The sequence below is a fragment of the Schistosoma mansoni genome, assembly GCF_000237925.1.
Source record: "Schistosoma mansoni, WGS project CABG00000000 data, supercontig 0167, strain Puerto Rico, whole genome shotgun sequence".
Lineage (NCBI taxonomy): Eukaryota > Metazoa > Platyhelminthes > Trematoda > Strigeidida > Schistosomatidae > Schistosoma > Schistosoma mansoni.
The window spans coordinates 355,245-375,727 of NW_017386055.1; the positions used below are offsets into that span (position 1 = coordinate 355,245).

At 35.8% G+C, this 20,483-nt stretch overlaps 1 protein-coding gene across 1 annotated transcript in view; it reads left to right on the forward strand.

The window, feature by feature from the left end:
• Positions 1-398: 398 nt before the first annotated feature.
• The window catches only part of Smp_158990 (neuronal calcium sensor, putative), a gene marked incomplete at its 3' end in the record, with an annotated part of 58,094 nt that continues 38,009 nt past the window's right edge, over positions 399-20,483 (forward strand). The window contains exon 1 of the mRNA XM_018797220.1: positions 399-870. The remainder of the gene's footprint in view (positions 871-20,483) is intronic.

Here is a 20,483-nt window from a genome sequence, read left to right on the forward strand (position 1 = left end):
ATATCCATATACAACAATATAAGTCAATGGACATAGTGTCTACGTGTTTGTACTCACTCCCTCACTCATCCACTCATTCATAGTCTAACCGATATGAAACCAACCCAGCCAATAATACAGACTATCATTTACTCAATTTTTATATTCTACACGGTTTCTGTGTGATAATAATAATAATCATAATAATTTTTATTATTACTGTTATGATTATTATGATTATCTCTGTTACCCAACGTTTAGGGGGAAGGAGGGAGGGAGGGGGGCAATGATATTACAGTTAAATAAGCATAGATACAAATAATGTACATAAGTATATATAGATATATACATACAAATGTATATGTCTAACTTTTATATATATACAATCAGGTTAAATTCAGTTGGTTAAATTCCAAAAAAAAATTTTTTTTAATTCAAAGAAAATAAGGAAAATTTTTTTAGTTGATAACCATGATAGAGTGATTCAGTATAGAAAATCAAAAAACCTTATTTTATCCATTCATTATATATTTTTTCACTTTCAACTTGGCAACAAAGTTATATTATTACTATTCACATTATTCAATACATCATCTTTATCATTATTAGAAACAAACGTTTTTTTGTTTACCATAAATCAACATCAAACTTGGAAAGATTCATTGAACCCCTTTCCCCCCCCCACAAAAAAGCAAATTGATTATTGAATCTTGTTTTATTTTGTGTTTTGATTATTGGCGGTCAATTTGAATTTAAAAAACTCAACATATCGACTATTATTTTTGTGTTTTTTTGTGCATATAATAATCGTTTATCTTTTTTGTTGTTGTTGCTGTGGATTCTTTGGATAAAATATTAAAGAGATATATAAGAAAAAATTAGAAGAAATTGGTAAGTTACAAAGTTAAAAAATTCTTTTCATGAATAAAATATTATGATATTTCATGTTAAAGGTACTTTATTCTATGTTGCTAGGTTATTTATTTATTTGAACATCTACAAGGCAGTGGAGCAACGTAAGGAGATACAGTCTCAATGTAGCTAGTTACAGACAATAGGTGCATATACCATTTGTTTTCTTAAGATCATGAAACTCATGTACACCATTGGTTTGCAATCAAAGTTTTCTGACTCCCGTGGGTGGATGCTCTTTATCCACCAACCAGGTTAAAGCGCTAAACATTCGCTTTTCGTTCTCTCAATTTTATAAACAACAGTAATGCCACGAGAAGGCAGTAAGTAGGACTTCCCTGTTAGTGGCTGTATACGTGTGGACATTCGAGAGCGTTTCTAGAGGGAGACCTCACTTTCCTCACTGTCGGCCGTGCCAGGGTTTTTGGGGGCTAGGTTAATTTCAATATTATATTTATGTATGTATTCATACTCATTTCCTTATTGTAATTTGAGGTAGTATGTATACATACACACGACCTTCTTCTGAGTAATTTTCATGTTAGATTTGTACTTGTTGAGATCTTATCGCCGGTGACGGATATCCGTGGGATTAAGCGAAGTGTGCATTTTTAGGGTCGACGTTTTCTAACTCTACCCCTCCTTGTAGGAAGGCAGCATCATTTTTGTGCTAGTTCTCTAAAGGAAACAATTTACCGCCTTCACACCTCTGTACAGTCAGCAGTACGACTCATGATCTCAACTATTATAATATTTTTTTGTAGAAAAACTATAAAAAATTAATTTTGTTTTATCAGCACACACGATCTGATTGGTTATTTTTGTCGAATTATACTGTCCACTATCTGCACAGATAATTTGGTTGGTTATTTCATAAACCTTGGATTTAATTATAATCCTTTCATTGGTCAATAATTTTAGTCTTTATTAGTATCTATAGATTGTACTATAACCTAAATGTGTTGCTATGGCTCTCAAAGGATTGTAACGTTTGATCATTGGTTGATATGAATATATTATCAGAAGGGGGGTTTTGTGGAGATTTTAGTAATTTAACAGTTGAATTCATGAGTCGATTAAAGTAAGACCACCATGGAAACCTGGAACCAGTGTTTTAAGTCTGTTTCGTCCTAGTATGGGACTCCTCAGCAGTGAGTCAATTAAAGCTAGACCATCATGGAAAACATGTAGACACTAATATGAGTCTCTTGAACAGTGTGCATTCACGATCCCATCATCCAGTGCTTTCAGGCTTTCCATGATGGTGTAGTTTTAATTGACTCATGAATTCAACTATGGTGTTTCTTTTACTTTTATTACAGTCTATTTCATTCAATTTGTCCTTGATTTGTCATTGGATCAATTAGTTTGAATAATACGAACTGAAGAGATTTTTGTTACCTTTCGACTTGAACGAATTCTCAATAAGTTTCACTAGTTTAATATTAATTTTTAAGCGATGTCTCACTTTTAATAGCAATGTGGTGTATGCTACTTATATCAATATAAGTATTATGTCATATTAATCAGATATTATTCAAATGCCCTGGTACGGCCGAGAGTGGGGAGAGTCCACTCTCCCTCTCGAAATGCTCTCACATGGCCAGCGAATATATAGCCTCTGTCAAGGAAGTCCTACTCACTGCCTTCTCGTGACGGGGGTGTTGTTTACGAAATTGAGAGGACGAAAAGCGAATGTCCGGCGCTTTAACCGGGTTGGTGGACAAGGCGAGTCCACCTAGGGGAGTTGGAAAACATTGATTCCAAACCAATGGTGCACATGGGCTCCAGTATCCTGAGGAAACAAATGGCGTATGAATCAATCGTTGGTCACCGACTACCATATGAGTGCATCTCCTCACGATGCTCCACTCCCTTGTGGATCAGATCTTTAGGTCAAAAGCTCCGGGTGTGGTCCCCTAAGAAAATCATCTGCTTCAGTTCGGGCACCTGGGCAGTATCACAGCCCTCAAGCAAATCGAATGAAATTTGTATGGCGCATATTTATCTGGTGCTTCCTTGTACCAATATTTATGTGTTTAAATTAATAAATAAAAATCAGGAATAGAATGTCTAGCATCAGAAGCTTGAAAGGATCGTGGAGAAAAGAACAAGAACAGAAAGTAATTGATATGAAAATGTAGGAACAATGAAGTTTGAGACGATTTTTTGACATTTTGCAATTAACGTATTCATTGTACGTTCCCATTTGTGTTCAATGAGATAGTAACCATCTCATTAGAATATCATGATAAGTATATTTATTAACTTTCAACATTGAACAAGAAGATCTCATACTTACTTACTTACTTACTTACACCTGTTACCCCTCGTTGAGGAGTATAGGCCATCCACCTAGTATTCTCCATTCAATCCTGTCCTGGGTAATCTTTCTCAGTTTTTTCCAGTTGTTATTCATCCTTTTCATATGTGCTTCAATCTCCCGGTGTATTAAAGATCTCATAAAATTTGAATATTCGTAACATTTAAGATCATTAAATTCACTTAGTATTGTTTGTTTGAATCTTCCTATTGATGTTTAGGACTGCAACTGATCAGTCTCTAATTGGCATATGTGCATACTGTGCACATTGCCTCGATAGAGCCTTAATTTACAAGCTATCAGGACTCAGTAACTGAGTGGATAACGCGATGGTGTTTGAAGTGAAAGGTACTGGGTTCGAATCCCAGAGTGAAAATCGACTCTGAGATGTAGGTACATCTAGCTGACGAGTCCGAAATAGGACGAAACGCGCGTCCTGGATTCCACTGCCAGCAGTTATCCATCTTTACTTACAATTTTAGATCATTGTTTGATTCATGTTATTTTGATGTTGATGATAATTGATATGATGAGATTAATTTATGAAAGACCTTTGAGTGATATTTAAATTTTAATAGTTGAGATCATGAATCAATTGAAACTAGACCACCGTGGAAAACCTGGAAACACTGGACGACCGTTTCACCGTATTACCGGATTTCTCAGCAGTGCGCATCCACGATCCCGCCTCATGAGATTCGAACCTAGGACCTATCAGTCCCGCACGTGAGCGCTTTCCATGGTGACCTAGCTTCAATTGATTCATGATCTCAACTATTAAAATTACTATAATATCTCTCATTTCTACACTCATCATTCTCTTTTCTTCTATCTGCTTAGCCTTTTACCGCCAGGCATTTTATTTTTGACTAATGAAACATACTACTTATGTCTGCCAACATCAGTAGGAACACATCACAATGTTACTTCTTATAGTTCTAATTATCTAACGTAATATATATACATCTTAAGTAAGTATTTCAACCTACTTATGAAGAGTTCGATATTTGACGTTAATCTTCATTGGATATTGTGAGTATAGTGCACATTATTTAAACTCAACAACTGCCAATCTCGACACCTGTTATCTGTTGGTTGAGGAGTTGTTTAGAAGAAAACTGGGAGGGGCCAAATCAAAAAGTGACATTAATCCATAAAGTCAATAAGTGATGAACCAAGCAATGTCGATAGATAAAGATTATTAATTTATGATGATCGTAACCAATGATCAGAGATGCAGGGTGATATGGTTCATACTCGATCACAATGGTATAAATACGTTCACTGTCTTGGCGTACCTATCAGATATTGAATTCCTAAATTATTTTTGTGAATTCTCTCTTTTTTCTTGAATCATTCTCTCTGCCTAATATTACATCACTTTCACTGATAACACTGTATCTATTAATTTACCATTTCTCTCGATGTAGATACATCTAACTGACGAGTCCTAAAATGGGACGAAACGCACGTCAAACTGGATTCCACTGTTAGACACTATCCATCTTTGCTTACAATGCTTGTGAAATAAGGCTATATCTAGGCAATGCGCACAGTATGTACATATGCCAATAAGAGTGACCAGTTTCAGTCCTAAAACATCAATGCCAAAAACCCCGACAACAATTGTTTTTTTTTGCCGAAATCCCCGTCGCCACTGTTATGTCTCGTAGGTTGAACGCTTTATTCGGATCCTAGCTATTCGGATAACCCCAGGCTAGCACTACTCAGCGACTTGAAAGACCAGAGAGAAGACACGAGTATCAGAGAAGCACTTTACTACAAGGTTCATTATGTACAGAAAAAACAGGGGTTTTATAGTAATTAAAAGACCTTGAGATTCCATAGTAGCAGTATGTTAACAGCCAATCAGGACCTCGTTATTTTAGTAGCATAGCTTCTAACTAATCGCTGATTGGTTGGGCTCTTTATGAGCCTCTCTGGAGGCTCTGATAGGGTTTATTGTAAGCCGACCTAACACTAACCGTACCAATAACATGAGTATTAGGAACTACTCTGGTTCCATTGATGTAACTTGAGACTTGTTCAGTCTGTACTAAGGTGATTTCTCAGTATAAATCACTGAAATTATTTTAAGACATAGAAGAGCTTTATAGAGTTGAAATCATTAGTCAATTGAAGCTAGACCGCCATGGAAAACCTGGTAGCACTGGACGGCCTTCACACATAAGATCTATTGAAAACTTTATAATTCGGTATAGGACATGCATAATTCTTTACAAACAAACCCTATATGATTGAAACTTAGAAAGGTAGAACTTTGCTGATGAAGTCGTTCAGAGGGACAATGAAAGCTCCACAACCAAACCATTCAGCTCAAAGAACAAAACTCCATAAAAATCATCCACTTGAGCTACAAATCTTCTCCATCACTGAAGAACAGATTTGGATATTGAACGAGAGCAAAATTGAAACAGAACGACTGTATACATATAACAAAAATACATGTTATTGTGATACAGGAAAACTAGTCAAAACTAATAATTTTATGTAGTAGAGATCATGAGTCAAATGAAGCTAGACCATCATGGAAAACCTGGAAGCAGTGGACGGCCGTTTCGTCCTAGTATGGGATTCATCACTAGTGTTCATCCACTATCCAACACGCGGGATTCGAATGCAGGACCAATCAGTCTCGCGCCAGGGCACTTAACTGATAGACCACTGAGCCGGCCTGCACCCAACGAAGTTAATGTCTAACTTCAACCAATCCACGAAATTGAGCAACCATTCACCATTGTTTTCAGTGAGTTGATATCTCTCAACAGACATGGTTGAACTCCACTGGTTACTGCTTCCCACTAGAACTCTAGGAAATACCTCGTGGAGCCAGTCACTAGTGCTTTCAGGTTTTCCATGGTGGTCTAGATTCAATTGATTCATGATCTCAACTATATCAAATTATTAGTTTTGACTAGTTTTCCTGTATCACAATAACATGTATTTTTGTCCTAATCAGGCTTTACTCTAATAAACAATAATATTGATATGCATATACGAAATGATTAAACCAATCAAGGCAGTTTATGAGTCAATGATAATAGTGGAATAGATTACATAATAAGCAAATAAGTACAAATTGGTAGTGTGATGATAAGTGTACTAATTGTGATAAGAATAATAAAAGTTTGAATCAATTTTGATAGTTGAGATCATGAACCGATTGAAGCTAGACCACCATGGAAAACCTGGAAGCACTGGACGGCCGTTTTGTTCTATTTTGGGACTCCTCAGCAGTGCGCATTCAATCAATGTTACATAATAGAAAATAGGTCATTGATTAGAAAAAAGAATATAGACACTGAAATAATATTCATAAAAATGCTAAGATTACGTAGTAAGAAATGTTCAGATAATTGGACTAACTGACTAATTCATTTAAGGAACTAAACACGATCCACTTAAACCCACTGGATTGAACACCTCGCGACTCTATGGTTTACCCAAAATTCACAAGACAGGTCTTTCTCCTCGTCCAGTTTTATTTATGTATAATTCACCTTATCATAATACTGTAAAGTGGTAAGTTCGAATCCTAGATCCTTCACACGAACTAATCATCAACAGAAGTGTGAAAGATGTTTTCGACTTCATTTCGAAAGTTGAACATATGAACTTAAATGGGGAACGGATGATAACTCTAGATGTTACTTTATTGTTCACTAATGTACCATTAACTGAGACTATGGACTTTAAGTGCCAACAACTACTTGAAAAACATATCTATATATCAATTCCTGAGGTTATTCTTATAGAGTCGCTTCTGAAATGTACAATGAATGTCCATTTTGTCTTTAATAACACATATTATAAACAAATTGACGGTATAGCTATGAGTTCACCTTTAGGTCCTATCCTTGCTGATTTTTTCCTTGCGAAACTAGAAAAAGGATCTCTCAAATATGTTGTCGATAAGCTTGACTTCTATCGTCGGTACGTTGATGATACTTTCATTATTGTCAATCAGAACATTGGAAAAGAACTCTTAGAGCTACTTAACAATAGATATTTAGCAACCAAATTTAAGTGTGAGGTGAAACTTGATAATAAACTACATTTCCTCGACGTTTTGTTAAACAGAAAAGAGAGTAGTTCTATCAGTAGAAGTGTGCATTGAAAAAGTTCTTCATCAAGCCAGTACACACATTCCTTGAGATTTGTACTCATTCACTGTAAGAGAAACTTAGTTAAATGTTTAGCAAATAGAGCTAGGAAGATATGATTGGTCAATGCAATTAACAAAAAGTTAGAGCTAATGTTGAAATGCGTTATCCACAAGGTTTTCTGAAGAAACACTTGCGTGTACCAAACAAGAAAATAGCGATATATACAGCTAGTAAGAAACCTCTCTTCCTGAAGCTGCAATCCAATGGAGATGTAGCTGGTGATGTACTACGTGACAGACTTACTAGATCAGTGAAGAGAACGTTTAATTCAGCCGACCTCTGTATATCATACTCCACCTGATCTATGGCGATTCCTCAACTAAAGCATAAGTTACCCGATTATGACACTTCTATGTGTATCTACGAATTAAGCTGCTCCTGTGAAGAAAGCTATGTTTGTGGCACTACCAGACAACTGAACCAAAGAGTTAGTGAACACCTCTCGTCGTGGTTAGGAAAAGGTACTATCAAGACAAAACGCAGCTCGGTTCTATCACGTTTGATCGATAGCGATCATATAGTACATAGAAATAAATCATTTAAAGTTATTTACAATATTCCTACCAGTTTTCTTTATGGCGTTCGATCTCGTCTCTTACACATAGCAGAGGTATAAGAATTCGAGTGAACAATCCAAGTCATTGTGTGATGAGGATCTAATCAAAAACAATATTGTTCACTTAGATATATTGTTCTAAATCACAATATGGGAATTTTCAAATTTTGAAATTTATATACAGCAGATGGAATGGGACTAACAGTGAAATATAGAATTTACATTTTGTCCTATTTGGACTCGTCAGCTAAATGTACCTACATCCCAGATTTCATGTTCACTCAGGGACTTGAAACCAGTACCGTTCACTTCAAACGCCATCCACTTAGCTACTGAGTCCCGATGTAAGGCAATATCAAGGCGATGCGAACAGGATCCTCATATGCCAATAAGAGACTAATCAGTTTCCGTTCTAAAGATCAATAGGAAGATTCAAATAAACAATACAAAATGAATTTGTACTCTATTATCTCTAACTCGATCTCTGTTTCTTTTGATTAAAAGATGTTTAACTAGTAGACATATGCTCAGGTTATTTGAAATAATACGATTTTATGGCAACAACTAAGGGACTTCACGATTAAGTGACGTATATCGGTAAATGCTTCATTTAGCTAACAATAGGGAGGTATGAATTTGACAGTTGATCAAGTTTTGATGAAATTAAAATAAGCCTTACAAACTCTCATAGTAATTAATCATGTGTTCTCTAGTGACTAACTTCGAGGAGTAACTCTAGAATACTAGTGAGAAAACTTGACCACCGAAGTCCAACTATGCCTAGTGTAAGGTAGTTTCCCACCAACTACATTGAAAGGTGGTTTCACTAATTCTTTAAAGTTAAACATGCGAGCAAGTGAATGTTGTGTCAGTGATTTACAGCTTAAGCCACTGTGATCTAGACCGAAGTTCCTGAGTTCAACATTTAGTTTTGAAGTCATAGGTGCAGACTTTTGAGAAGTCTCATACTAAGAAGAGACAGCTATCCTAATGACTCCTCGATGACTCGATATAACCTTAATTCACAAGTATAATAAGCAAAGATGGATGGATAATGGCTAGCAGTAGAATCCAGTTTGACATGCGTTTCGTTCTATTTCGGACTCGTCAACTGGATGTACCTATATCACAGAGTTCATGTTCATTCTGGGACTCGAACTCAGTACCTTTCGCTTCAAACATCATCGCGTTATCTACTCAGCTACTGAGACCTGATAGCTAGTTACATGGGCAATGGGGTGAAGTTTAAATTCACTTGGTTTTCTTTGTTTTTGAATCTTCCCATTGATGTTTTTAGGACTGCAATTTATCAGTTTCTTATCGGCCATATATGCATACTGTGCGTATTGCCTCAATATTGCTTTAATTCACAAACATTTTGAGCAAAGATAAATGGATGATGGATAGTAGTGGAATCCAGTTTGACGTGTGTTTCGTCCTATTTTGGGACTCGTCAGCTGGATGTTTTTCATCATAAGATATATATATATATATATTCTACATGTTCTTTAATGTTCAATATACCCACATACATTTTCTCTCTCTCTGATTTAAGAGTGAGAAAAACAAAATCAGAGAAAAAACAAAATTGTGACCTTGAACGAAAAAATTTTTTTCCTTTTTTTTCACCCCCTCAATAAAACAAAAAGTCAAAATAGGATTATATATGTATATATGAACTTATTTTTTTTTATTGGACTATAGAAAATCGTTTGTTGTTGTGGTTATTGTTGTTTTGGTTTGGGCTTTTGGAATTCCCATATGGATACAATAGAATAGTTACATAATGATATGAATTGTAAAGGAAACAACCAAAAAAAATATTCTACTTTAATCAAGATGGATAATAATTATTGATTGATTGATTAAGTAGCCTGAAGGTATCATTTTTGGATTACTATGTAACAGATAGAAAATTATAGTATCTATGAGACACCACCCCGATACAATTAAATTATACAGATCCTAATGTGTGTTTTACTTACAAATTGGGGTGGGGAGTGGGGGGGGAAATGATTAGAAAAAAGAAATACAGTGATCACAAGTAAATGCCCTTGAAAGAAACTAGGAAACCAGGATAATCGCTTTACTGTCAATGTTGACTTTTTATACAAGATTAATACTACTAAAGAACAAATTTAGACAATCTATCATACAACTTAATCACTGAAGAAACTAATTCAGATACTGGCTCAGTTGTCTGGAGGTTAAGCGTTCGCTCACGAGACCGATAGATCCTGGGTTCGAATATCGTTAAGCTGGATTTTGGATACGCACTACTGAGGAGTCCCATACTAGGAAGAAATGGCCGTCCGGTTGCTTCCAGGTTTTTCATGGTGGACTAGCTTCAATTGTCTCATGAATTCAACTATAAGATTACTAAAATATTCACAAAACCCTTTCTGAGAATTCAGAAATTTCATGAATTTTGTTAATCAGTTGTTTAACTTTAAAGTTTGAATGATGACTAATTCTATTTGGTAAGAAGAACCTTCACCGACGACCTTGACAGATTTTCGGCCAATCAGAAAACGCTATTAGTTGAAATACGATTTTGAGTGAAAATGTGATCAAATAACAGTGAATAAATAATTCAGCATAAATAATGACCAATATATTCTAATTAACTGTTACCTACTTGGTCTGACTCCCGATAATATACAAGGCAAAACTTGTCTAGACCTAGGTTCAGGCTTAGATACGATAGGCTGACTGTTCGATCTTGATGTTGGAAATTCATGAGTTCGAATTCGGACTAACGGTCTTGAGCAGAGTGACGAAAAGTACTCTATTACTTGACTGGTTAAGAAGCGAAAGAGTTAGGACGAGTCATGTAGAACGCTATTCGATTTATTTCTAATTTTCCTTGAACTCATAAACTTATGAATGTTAGACTGCCACTGAAAACCCGGAAGCACTCGATGGCCATTTCACCCTAGGCTAGTACTCCTCAACAGTATGTGTCCACGATCCTACACAAGGGATTCAAACCTAGAACCTTTGATCTCGCACACGAGCGCTTATTCTGTAGATCGAAGGTTCCTGGATCAAATACTGCGAGAAGGATCGTGAATTTGCACTCCCTAGGAGCCCCACACTAGAACGAAATGGTCATCGAGTACTTCCGAGTTTTCTATGGCGGTCTAACATTGATCGGTTCATGATTTCAATAAAATTCAACAATGTTCACAACCTCAAACTTAAAATTACTCCCAATTTCTGATTCAGATTAGTATAGGAGGATACGTGAATGAATAGATGACTAACACAACCACAATCCAAAAATACTTGTAAAAAAAAGAGTACGAAAGGTTATGTTGCAATTACAATATCCTTGGAATAGAAAAGGGTATCACAGTGAACCATACATCAAATGAAAGCTTGTGGTGTATAGTATAGACAAAGCTAAACGTTAGTAATGTACGAAATTTGAAGCAATGTTTCCAAAGATAGCTCCCCTTCTTCATGGCTTCTTTATTCTGCTATTCTGATCATTAACTAAAAAAATACTAAATTAGGGATATGGAAGTGGGTTGATGAGTTAGAGTTTAGTTAGGCGAGTATGTTGTAGCTATTAGGGTGAATAAATATATAGTTAGCTCATTCATATTCATTGATCGTTCCGTGTGTATGAACTTTAACTTTCTTATAAACGGCGATCTGATTTCGTAACAAACGAACCAATGAACAATGAATGAATCATAAACATAAATCCTCAATTTGATTTTGTATATTATACTTAGATTAACTTCGGTTTAGGTGATAGCGGTAATACAAATTCAAATGAAACTTAAGTTATTCACTTGTTATGGTTTACTTGTATCTTCCAGCTGACGAGTCTCAAATAGGACGAAACGCGCCTCAAACTTAATTCCACTGCTAGCCATTATCCATCTTTGCTTTGAAACATAAGTTGGATTAGATCCACTTAGTGTTACTTGTTTGAATCTTGCCATTGATGTTTAGGACTGCAACTGGTCAGTCTCTTATTGGCCATATGTGCATACTGTGCATATTACCTCGATATAACCATAATTCACAAGTATTATAAGCAAAGATAGATGGATAGTGACCAGTAGTGGAATCCAGTTTGATGCGCGTTTCTTCTCATTTGGGACTCGTCATCTGGATGTACCTACATCTCAGAGTTGATGTTCACATTGGAAATCGAACCCAGTACCTTTCACTTCAAACTCCATCGTGTTATTCACTTAGATGGAGAGATATAAAATGAAGTACGTAAATGTATCAACTCTGTTTATTTAAACCATAGTCTAATATTTACAAGTCAGACAGGAAAAAACAAAGTTAGGCATGTGATAAAGAGAATAAGCGACAAACATACAAACACACACACACACACCTTCAGTCATAGAAACAATAAAAGTTACAAACGAACAAATAACAAGGCTAAATTTATATTTGGAATAAGGACTTAAAAAGGATAGATTAGTTGATCTGCCTAAAAGTTAGAATAATTCATAAAAGCATGGTAGAATAGTAAATGCTACACCAGACTGTGGGACATAAAAATTTGTACAACTTATCTATTATCACGTTAAAATTTTACTCACACACACACAATTGAGCAATGATGCTTGTTACCCTTTGTGGAGGAGCATAAGCCGCCCACCAGCATTCTCCATCCAACCCTATCCTGGGAAAAACTGGAAAGGTTTTCCCAGTTGTTATTCATCCTTTTCATATTTGCTCCTATTTCCCAGGACTCGCGTCCTGGATTCCATTACTAGCCACTATCCATCATTGCTTACAATCAATATTAATATCTGACAAAAAAAAACTAAATAAATAATAATGGCTCTTGGATAAAATCGATCTAAGTTATATTCTACAACCGGAAGTAAACAATTTCCAGGAATAATATTGAAACTTTAAGTCTTTAATTTGTCAACTGGAACATATCAAAAGTTTAATGAATTACAGTGTATATATGACATGTATTTGTCATCCTACAAGATGGGGTAATGAACCCTGCGGAATGGAATCGAGGATGCGCACTACCGAGGAGTCCCACAATAGGACGAAACGACCGTCCAGTGCTCCTAGGTTTTCCATAGTAGTCTAGCTTCAATTGATTCATGATCTTAATTATTAAATCAAATTTTTTTCTTTAGAAAACGATTCGTTTGATTGGATTCTTGTGATTTTTATGTCATTTGCTCTTAATAAAGATCGTGTTACTTTCAATGTTGTTAGGTCATTCAAAATGATTAAGATCTCATATTACATAGTGACAGAAAAATCTTATCCTTACAAATTTTCAATTTGTTTAGGAATTGTATTTCAATGCCTTTGAAGGTTGTACCAAGTTCATCATTAAATGTAAGAGACTGTAGTCATGTTGGTCATTACAATTGAATATTAACATCTCACTATTCAGAGAGTAGGTATTTGAATGATTAGTTGAAATTAAGTTTTTTGATTGATGGTAAGAAGATGGGGGTAATAATGAAGGATGTAGGGAGATGGATAGAAGAATCTCTTACCTTTGAAAAACTGTATACTTCTTTTCCGATGAATGTAAAGGAAATGAGCTACAATATTAAAATCTTAATCATCTTCCTTGGTCATAGACCAGATTTCGAACCTCTTCATATAATCTTATTGCTAGTTGTACTGTTATTTCTCTTATTATTAAGGGATTTGGGACTTCATCTCTTGAAGCGGATGAAGTGTGGCAACTTGAATTAATGTACCTACTAGATTTCACGTTGAGACTGACTGACAATATTGATGTAGTTGCGCGGCTATGTATTTGCTGACATAAATACGGACAATTTTACTAGTTTGTCTGAATTAGTGAGGTGGATACTAGTCAAAAGATTGCTTGTAAGTAGTATGTGGAGGAACGTGGCGTCAAAAACGTCAAGGTCGTTGAATGGAGGGGAGAGTTTCAGTGTATCAAAGTTACGGTATAGAAAGAATACTTGAAGACCAGACGAAAGGATAGTTCGGATTACAACACTGTTATAATTTCTCACATTGCTTAGTATTCTTTGACATAAATTCACTCGATAAGTCCCCAAATCAGAACACGGTTGAACAGGAAAGAAATTATATTCCAAATAACAATGGTAAATGGAAGTAAGAAGCACAATAAGAAACACGTTAGTGTATTTATAGTTTTTACATGGGAAGATACTGGAGTATTCTTGCACTATCGACTAGCGTTGATTGGATAAGAATTAGCCCCCGGAAGGGCTACAGGCGGAGTTTTGAACAGATCTAATTATACTGAAAATTTTTTATTAGTCCCTTTATTGTTCATTGTTAGGATTTGCGATTAGGATTATTATTAGAAGTTTCAATTAAGTAGCTCAAGATTAAAAAGTTTAAATTAAGGATCCAAGTCTTTATCACTAACTAATAACAGTTATAATGTAATCAGAGGGGCTTTTTGTAGAGATTTCAGTATTTTCATAGTTGAAATCATGAGTCAATTGAAGCTAGACCATCATGGAAAACCTGGAAGCACTGTTTAACGACCGTCTCATTCTACTGTGGGGCTCCTCAGCAGTGCGCATCCACGACCTCGCCTCGCGAGCGAGATTCGAACCCAGGACCTACCAGTCTCGCTCCAGAGCACTTAACCGTTATAATGTAGCAATACTCAGTTGCTATGTGGATAAATGAATTACAAGGAGAAATCAAAGAGCTATTCTACAGATTCAGCCTATGTAGAACTTGTTCCTCTTCTTCCAGTACATTTATTCTTTGCTACACTACAATAAAAACATAAACAGACTCACGTTAGTAACGTCACATGTAATGCCTTTACACATGTGTAACACGTGGAATCAGCGATCAGAAAAAGGCAGGACAGATCTAAAAGCACAGCATACAATGCTAATCGAGAACTTCATAACAAGAGGGAACACAGAATGGAAATCACGAGCCTCTTTATTTTCAAAATCAAAATGCGAGGGCGGGAGAGTACGGACGGTAAAAGTCAGTTTACAAAGTAATCTTATGATTCATCCTGTAACCTCAATGTAAGTTGGCCTTGATCTTCCTTCCTCTAAAGAGTTTATGCTGGGTCGCTCTGCAATAGAAACATCATACATGGCAATTTCAACTCCGTTACGTGTATAGTATTTGAATTTTACGAAAAAAGAAAGTCCTTAAATCTCAATTCTGATTGACTCATCTTTATACCTTATTTTCATTATAAAACAATATTGTTTATTCAATCCTGATTCCATTGATTTTAGAACAATGATATTTATACAATGTATTATTGATGAGTGTACCCTTCATTTTTTTTGAATATATTTCCTGTTTGGAATGAATCATAAGTAATTACCGTTTGAAACTGTTGCTATGACTCATATGTTGTCAAGAGAATTATTGATGACTTAATGTTTTAAACATTGAATGAATAATAATATCTTAATAGTTGAGATTGTGAGTTAATTGAAGTTAGACCAGAGTGGAAAATCTGGAAGAACTGGATAGCCATTTCGTGGATGAGCACTGCTGAGGAGTCCAACAAAAGGACGAAACGGCCGTTAAACGGTGCTTCCAGGTTTTCCATTATGGTCTAGCTTCAATTGACTTATGATCTCAACTATTAAAATCACTATAATATCCACAAAAACCCCTTCTGATATTAATCAACATATACTCACTAGTGGCTGGTTTCAAGAGGTGTTTCCTGGAGTTCTTATGAGCCGCAGTGACCAGTGGAGTTCAACCAGTTCTGTTGTGAGATAATAACTCACTGAAGATAATGGTGGATGTGTCGCCCGATTTTATGGATTGGTTGAAGATAAACATTAACACCGATGGATGTCGACCGGCTCAGTGGTTCTAGAGGTTAACCACTCGCGCACGAGACTGTTAGGTCATGGGTTCGAATCTCATGAGGCGAGATCGTTAATGCGCACTGCTGAGGAGTCCCACAATAGGACGAAACGGCCGTCCAGTGTTTCCGGGTTTTCCATGGTGGTCATATTTAAACAAAAAGAAACTTTTAGTGAACATATATATATCCATGTGTTGATAATTATGATAAATGTAATATTTATCGGCTATAAGTAATTGTTATTCTTTGAGATTAATTTTCTTGAAGGATCTTTACAACTTTCAAAGTTATTCTTATCAGTGGCCAATCATATTTAAAGGAGTATGTCAATTCAGTAATCAAAAATATTGTGAACTTCAATCATTTCATCAACCATTTAATCGTTATCATATAAGTTTCAACTAGAATTTCGAAATATAATATATATAACGGTTTCAGAATTCATTGATCACTGGGTGGTGATCAATGTCATGCGTGTGAAGTCTTTCTTAGTGTAGATCGAATGCTATCAGTCAAGTTGCAAGTGGTCTCTAGCCTAGGTAGCTCGACGCTGCGTATACTATGTTGAGATAAGATGGTGGTTGGAAGTGGTCAACTTGATCGATAGCATTCGATCTTCACTAAGAAAAAATTGACACATATGACATTGATCATTACCCAATGATAAATCAGTTGTGATTACATCTCAGTCATACAGGATAGCTCAGTGCTAACGTCTCTGACTGTGAAGCTGGGTGACACGGTATCGAATCCGTCAGAGAGCAGCATTTCTCTCAATATTACAGGTACACCTTGCTGACGAGTGCCAAGTAGCGCGAAATCAGAGTCCAGTGTTTCCTGTTGACCACCTTCAACCATCATCATATATCAGTTTCTTCTGAATATGTTCCAAAATCAGAATGGAATACAGGGAAAACTGATTGGCAAGACATTTATCCTCCAATTAAGTAGGTTATTAACAAGAAATGGAGAGTATTTATAGAGTTACATGTGATCTTGATCTTGCAGAACTTTTTGGAAACATATTAACAATTATCCAATCGAAAACGTATCTCATGAACCTTTATTTCTCTGAATAATGCTCGAAAGCTTCTATTCAACTCTTACTGGACAAAATATATCCTGGAGTTTTCTAGGCTTCTAGAAACTGGTTGATAATCCACGAATATCATTTGTAAGTTCAATTGTTCATTATAACCAAACAAATAAAAGTAATACAATGAAATGACACTTTACTGACGACCTAGATCATACCCCCCCCCAAATGACCTTAAGATAATAAAGACAATCTTGGTGAGAGCATAATTTATGCAAGATCTTTGAGTGATACTAAAGTCACCTCGAGAATGTACACTTATTAACTAGAACTAAATAATGGATAGTGGCTAGCAATGGGATCTAGATAGCGCATTCCGTCTTATTTGGAACTCATCAACTGGATGTAACTACATCTCAGAGTTGATGTCAATTCTGGGATTCAAACCCAATACCGTTCGCTTTCAACATCATCGCGTTATTCACTTAGCTATTACTAAGTCCCGATAGCCATTTGTTAATGAAATGGAGTGAAGTTTAAATCCACTTCATATTGTTTACTTGTATCTTTTCATTAATGTTAAAGGCTTCAATTGATCAGTCATTTATGTACATCAATTACGAATTGCCACGATATTACCTTTAGTCACAATCATGATAAAAAAAGATGAACAAGCAATTAGCTATCAGAACTCAGTGGCTAATTAGATAAAATGATGGCATTTTAAGCAAACGGTATTAACATCAACTCTGAGATGTAGATTCATCCAGTTACTTACTTACTTACTTACTTACTTACTTACTTACTTACTTACATACTTACTTACTTACTTACACCTGTTACTCTCAATGGAGCATAGGCCACTGACAAGCATTCTCCAATTCACTCTGTCCTTGGCCTTCCTTTCTAGTTCTATACAATTTTTGTTCATTCTTCTCATGTCTGTATCTATTTCTCGGCGTATTGTGTTCTTTGGTCTTCCTCTTTTCCTTTGACCTTCAGGACTCCATATGAGGGCTTGCCTTGTTGACACACTTGAGTGATTTCCTCAATGTGTGTTCTATCCACTTCCAGTGCTTCTTCTTGATTTCTTCCTCCACTGGAATCTAAATACATCCAGTTGATGAGTTCCAATTTGGACGAAACCTGCATCCTCTATTCCATTGCAGAATAATCTAAGATCCAATTTAATTTGATTCATTCATTAGTAATCTTATTATCCTTGATCTCTTCTAACCTAATTCATTAGATCCATAAATAATGATCGTGTTTCTTTTCTATATTCACATGGGAATAACATGTAATTAGTATATTTCTAATTTAATTAATATTCTCTTTACTTAGATTGATTTAAACCTTTTACCCCCTAGTGATATCTCTCCTTCTCCCTCCCTCTCTCTCTTTTGAATCAGATCAATGTAAGATATTAAGGTCGTTAGAAGAGAAAAGAAAAAAAGAGAGAATAGTTATTCATTCCCTCCCCTCCCCTCCCCCCAAGCCTCCTCATTTAACTGTTACCATACTGTATCAGATGACTATTAATCAATCTTTACTCTATGATTTCTCCTCTTAGATATAATCAATATATGTAGTTTAATAGTTCTAATTTGAAAATTGATTTGCTCATGATATCTATGTATATGAACGGTTATAGCTATATTCTTGTAATACTATGCAAACTAGATAGATTGATCAACTAACACATGACAACATTCAATAATGTTGCTAATTCATATGTAACTAAGGTGAAAGTGACAAAGAGACAAAAAGAAGGTAATAGTTCAGAACTTTTTCTGTCCTAAAACGAAGAATCACTAACTGAATAAACAGTATGATATATACATATTATGGATGCGCATTGTTGAGAAGTCCTACAATAGGACGAAACGGCCGTCAAACAATGCTTCCAGGTTTTCCATGGTGATCTAGCTTCAATTGATTCATGATCTCAACTATATGAAAAGAAATTAATCAATAAAACTGATTCGAATTATCTGACTAAAAGTCAGTAATAACATTTGAGAGTTTGTTGAATTCCACATTTTTATATCCCTGAGTTAAGCTAGTCACTTAATGAATATCAGGATGTGCTAGAGAACTGTCTTAATAAAGTATGGAACTTTTCAGCAGACCAAAATCCACGACTTTACTGCTTATCGAAATCAAGATATTCAGATCTCGTAGAGAATGAAATATTTTAAACCCTGTCTTAATGTTGGATAACTAGAAATAACAAAACCATAAACTGACTTGATCTCATTCAGTGTATTATCACAAATTCATATCAAACACAATAAAGCTAATGAATAAATACTGATATGACTCGTCTGATAAACTACTATGAATACCTATTACATTTAATGTTGATGGTAAACATTATACCCTTCAACTATTAATTGAGAATCCATTGGTCAAAACCCGGCCGTTGCTGCTACCTTGAAGTGGTGGTCGGGCTTGCCTATCGTGGTGAACCGATTGAGATATACTGACTGGAACAATCGTTCCTCAAGGTCCTACTATGCCAGGCAGGTCCGTTGAAGAGCGGTAAGACTAAAAGCAGTAAACCCAAGGTCTGAAGGCGAAGTCATACTGCTGACGGCAGTAAGGTGTTTCCTTCAGAAAACCAGCATAACAGCGATGCTGCCTTCCTACAAGGGTGAGGTTGGCTTAGAAAAGGTCGACCCTAAAACTGCACACCTCGCCTTATCCCACGGATATCTGTCTCCAGCGGTAAGGTCCAAACAATTACGGAGCTAACACAAAAATTACCTACAAAAAGGTCGTGTGTGACCGACCTCAAGCAGTTGTCCCTTGGGCACTACAGTCATGCTCTCAGGTCATTAAGACCACTTCTAATCCAATTTACTTTCCAGGTACAACTAGGAGAAACCTTCCATTGTGTGGGCAACCGGGAAGTGAAAACTGCCCTCATACATCTAAAAGCATTCAAGACTAACTGATATCGGTCAACAATTCTAAGGTGATCTGAGTGAGTAAAGATTTGGCAAGATCGATATTCATTCATCATTAGTGAGCAACTATCATCCCCCTTATCTGCAATTTTGTGACTCAATAAATAGTAAACGGTTGTTTATTTCTTAATCAATCATAAGTATAGAGACGATTCTGTTGTTATTTACATAAATGTGTTGTTTTTCGTAACGTGAAAGTAAATTATCGGTGTCATAAGCATTGAAAATGAGTCTGTTGTCTTGGTTTAAAACTATCGGAGGTAGGTTTATCGATCAATGAGATTCCCATCCGAAAAATGCATTTCATGATTCTTTGAACAGCGCAAGAGCAACACCCTGAGTGTGTGAAACATTTTCCTCTTCATGATCGAAATACAACAGCATCTCTCGCGTATCTAGCCTTTGCTGTCCAGTTTGGGTTCAACAGATTTCTCTGATTCTGATTAATGCCAGTTTGTATCTCCTAATTTCCGTTGCTATTTGACTGGTCTTCCCGGTCTCCTACATTGTCCGGACGTTCCATGTACTTATGAAAATTGCTGTTGCAAACAATTTCGAACCATGCTATTCATGGTCTCTAACCATCGGCTGTTATGATCTCGCGGATGAATGAATCAATCTATAATCTTAATGGATTAAATAGTTATTCATAAACTTAGGTCTTACTCATTCAATTCTGAAGTCATTATCATT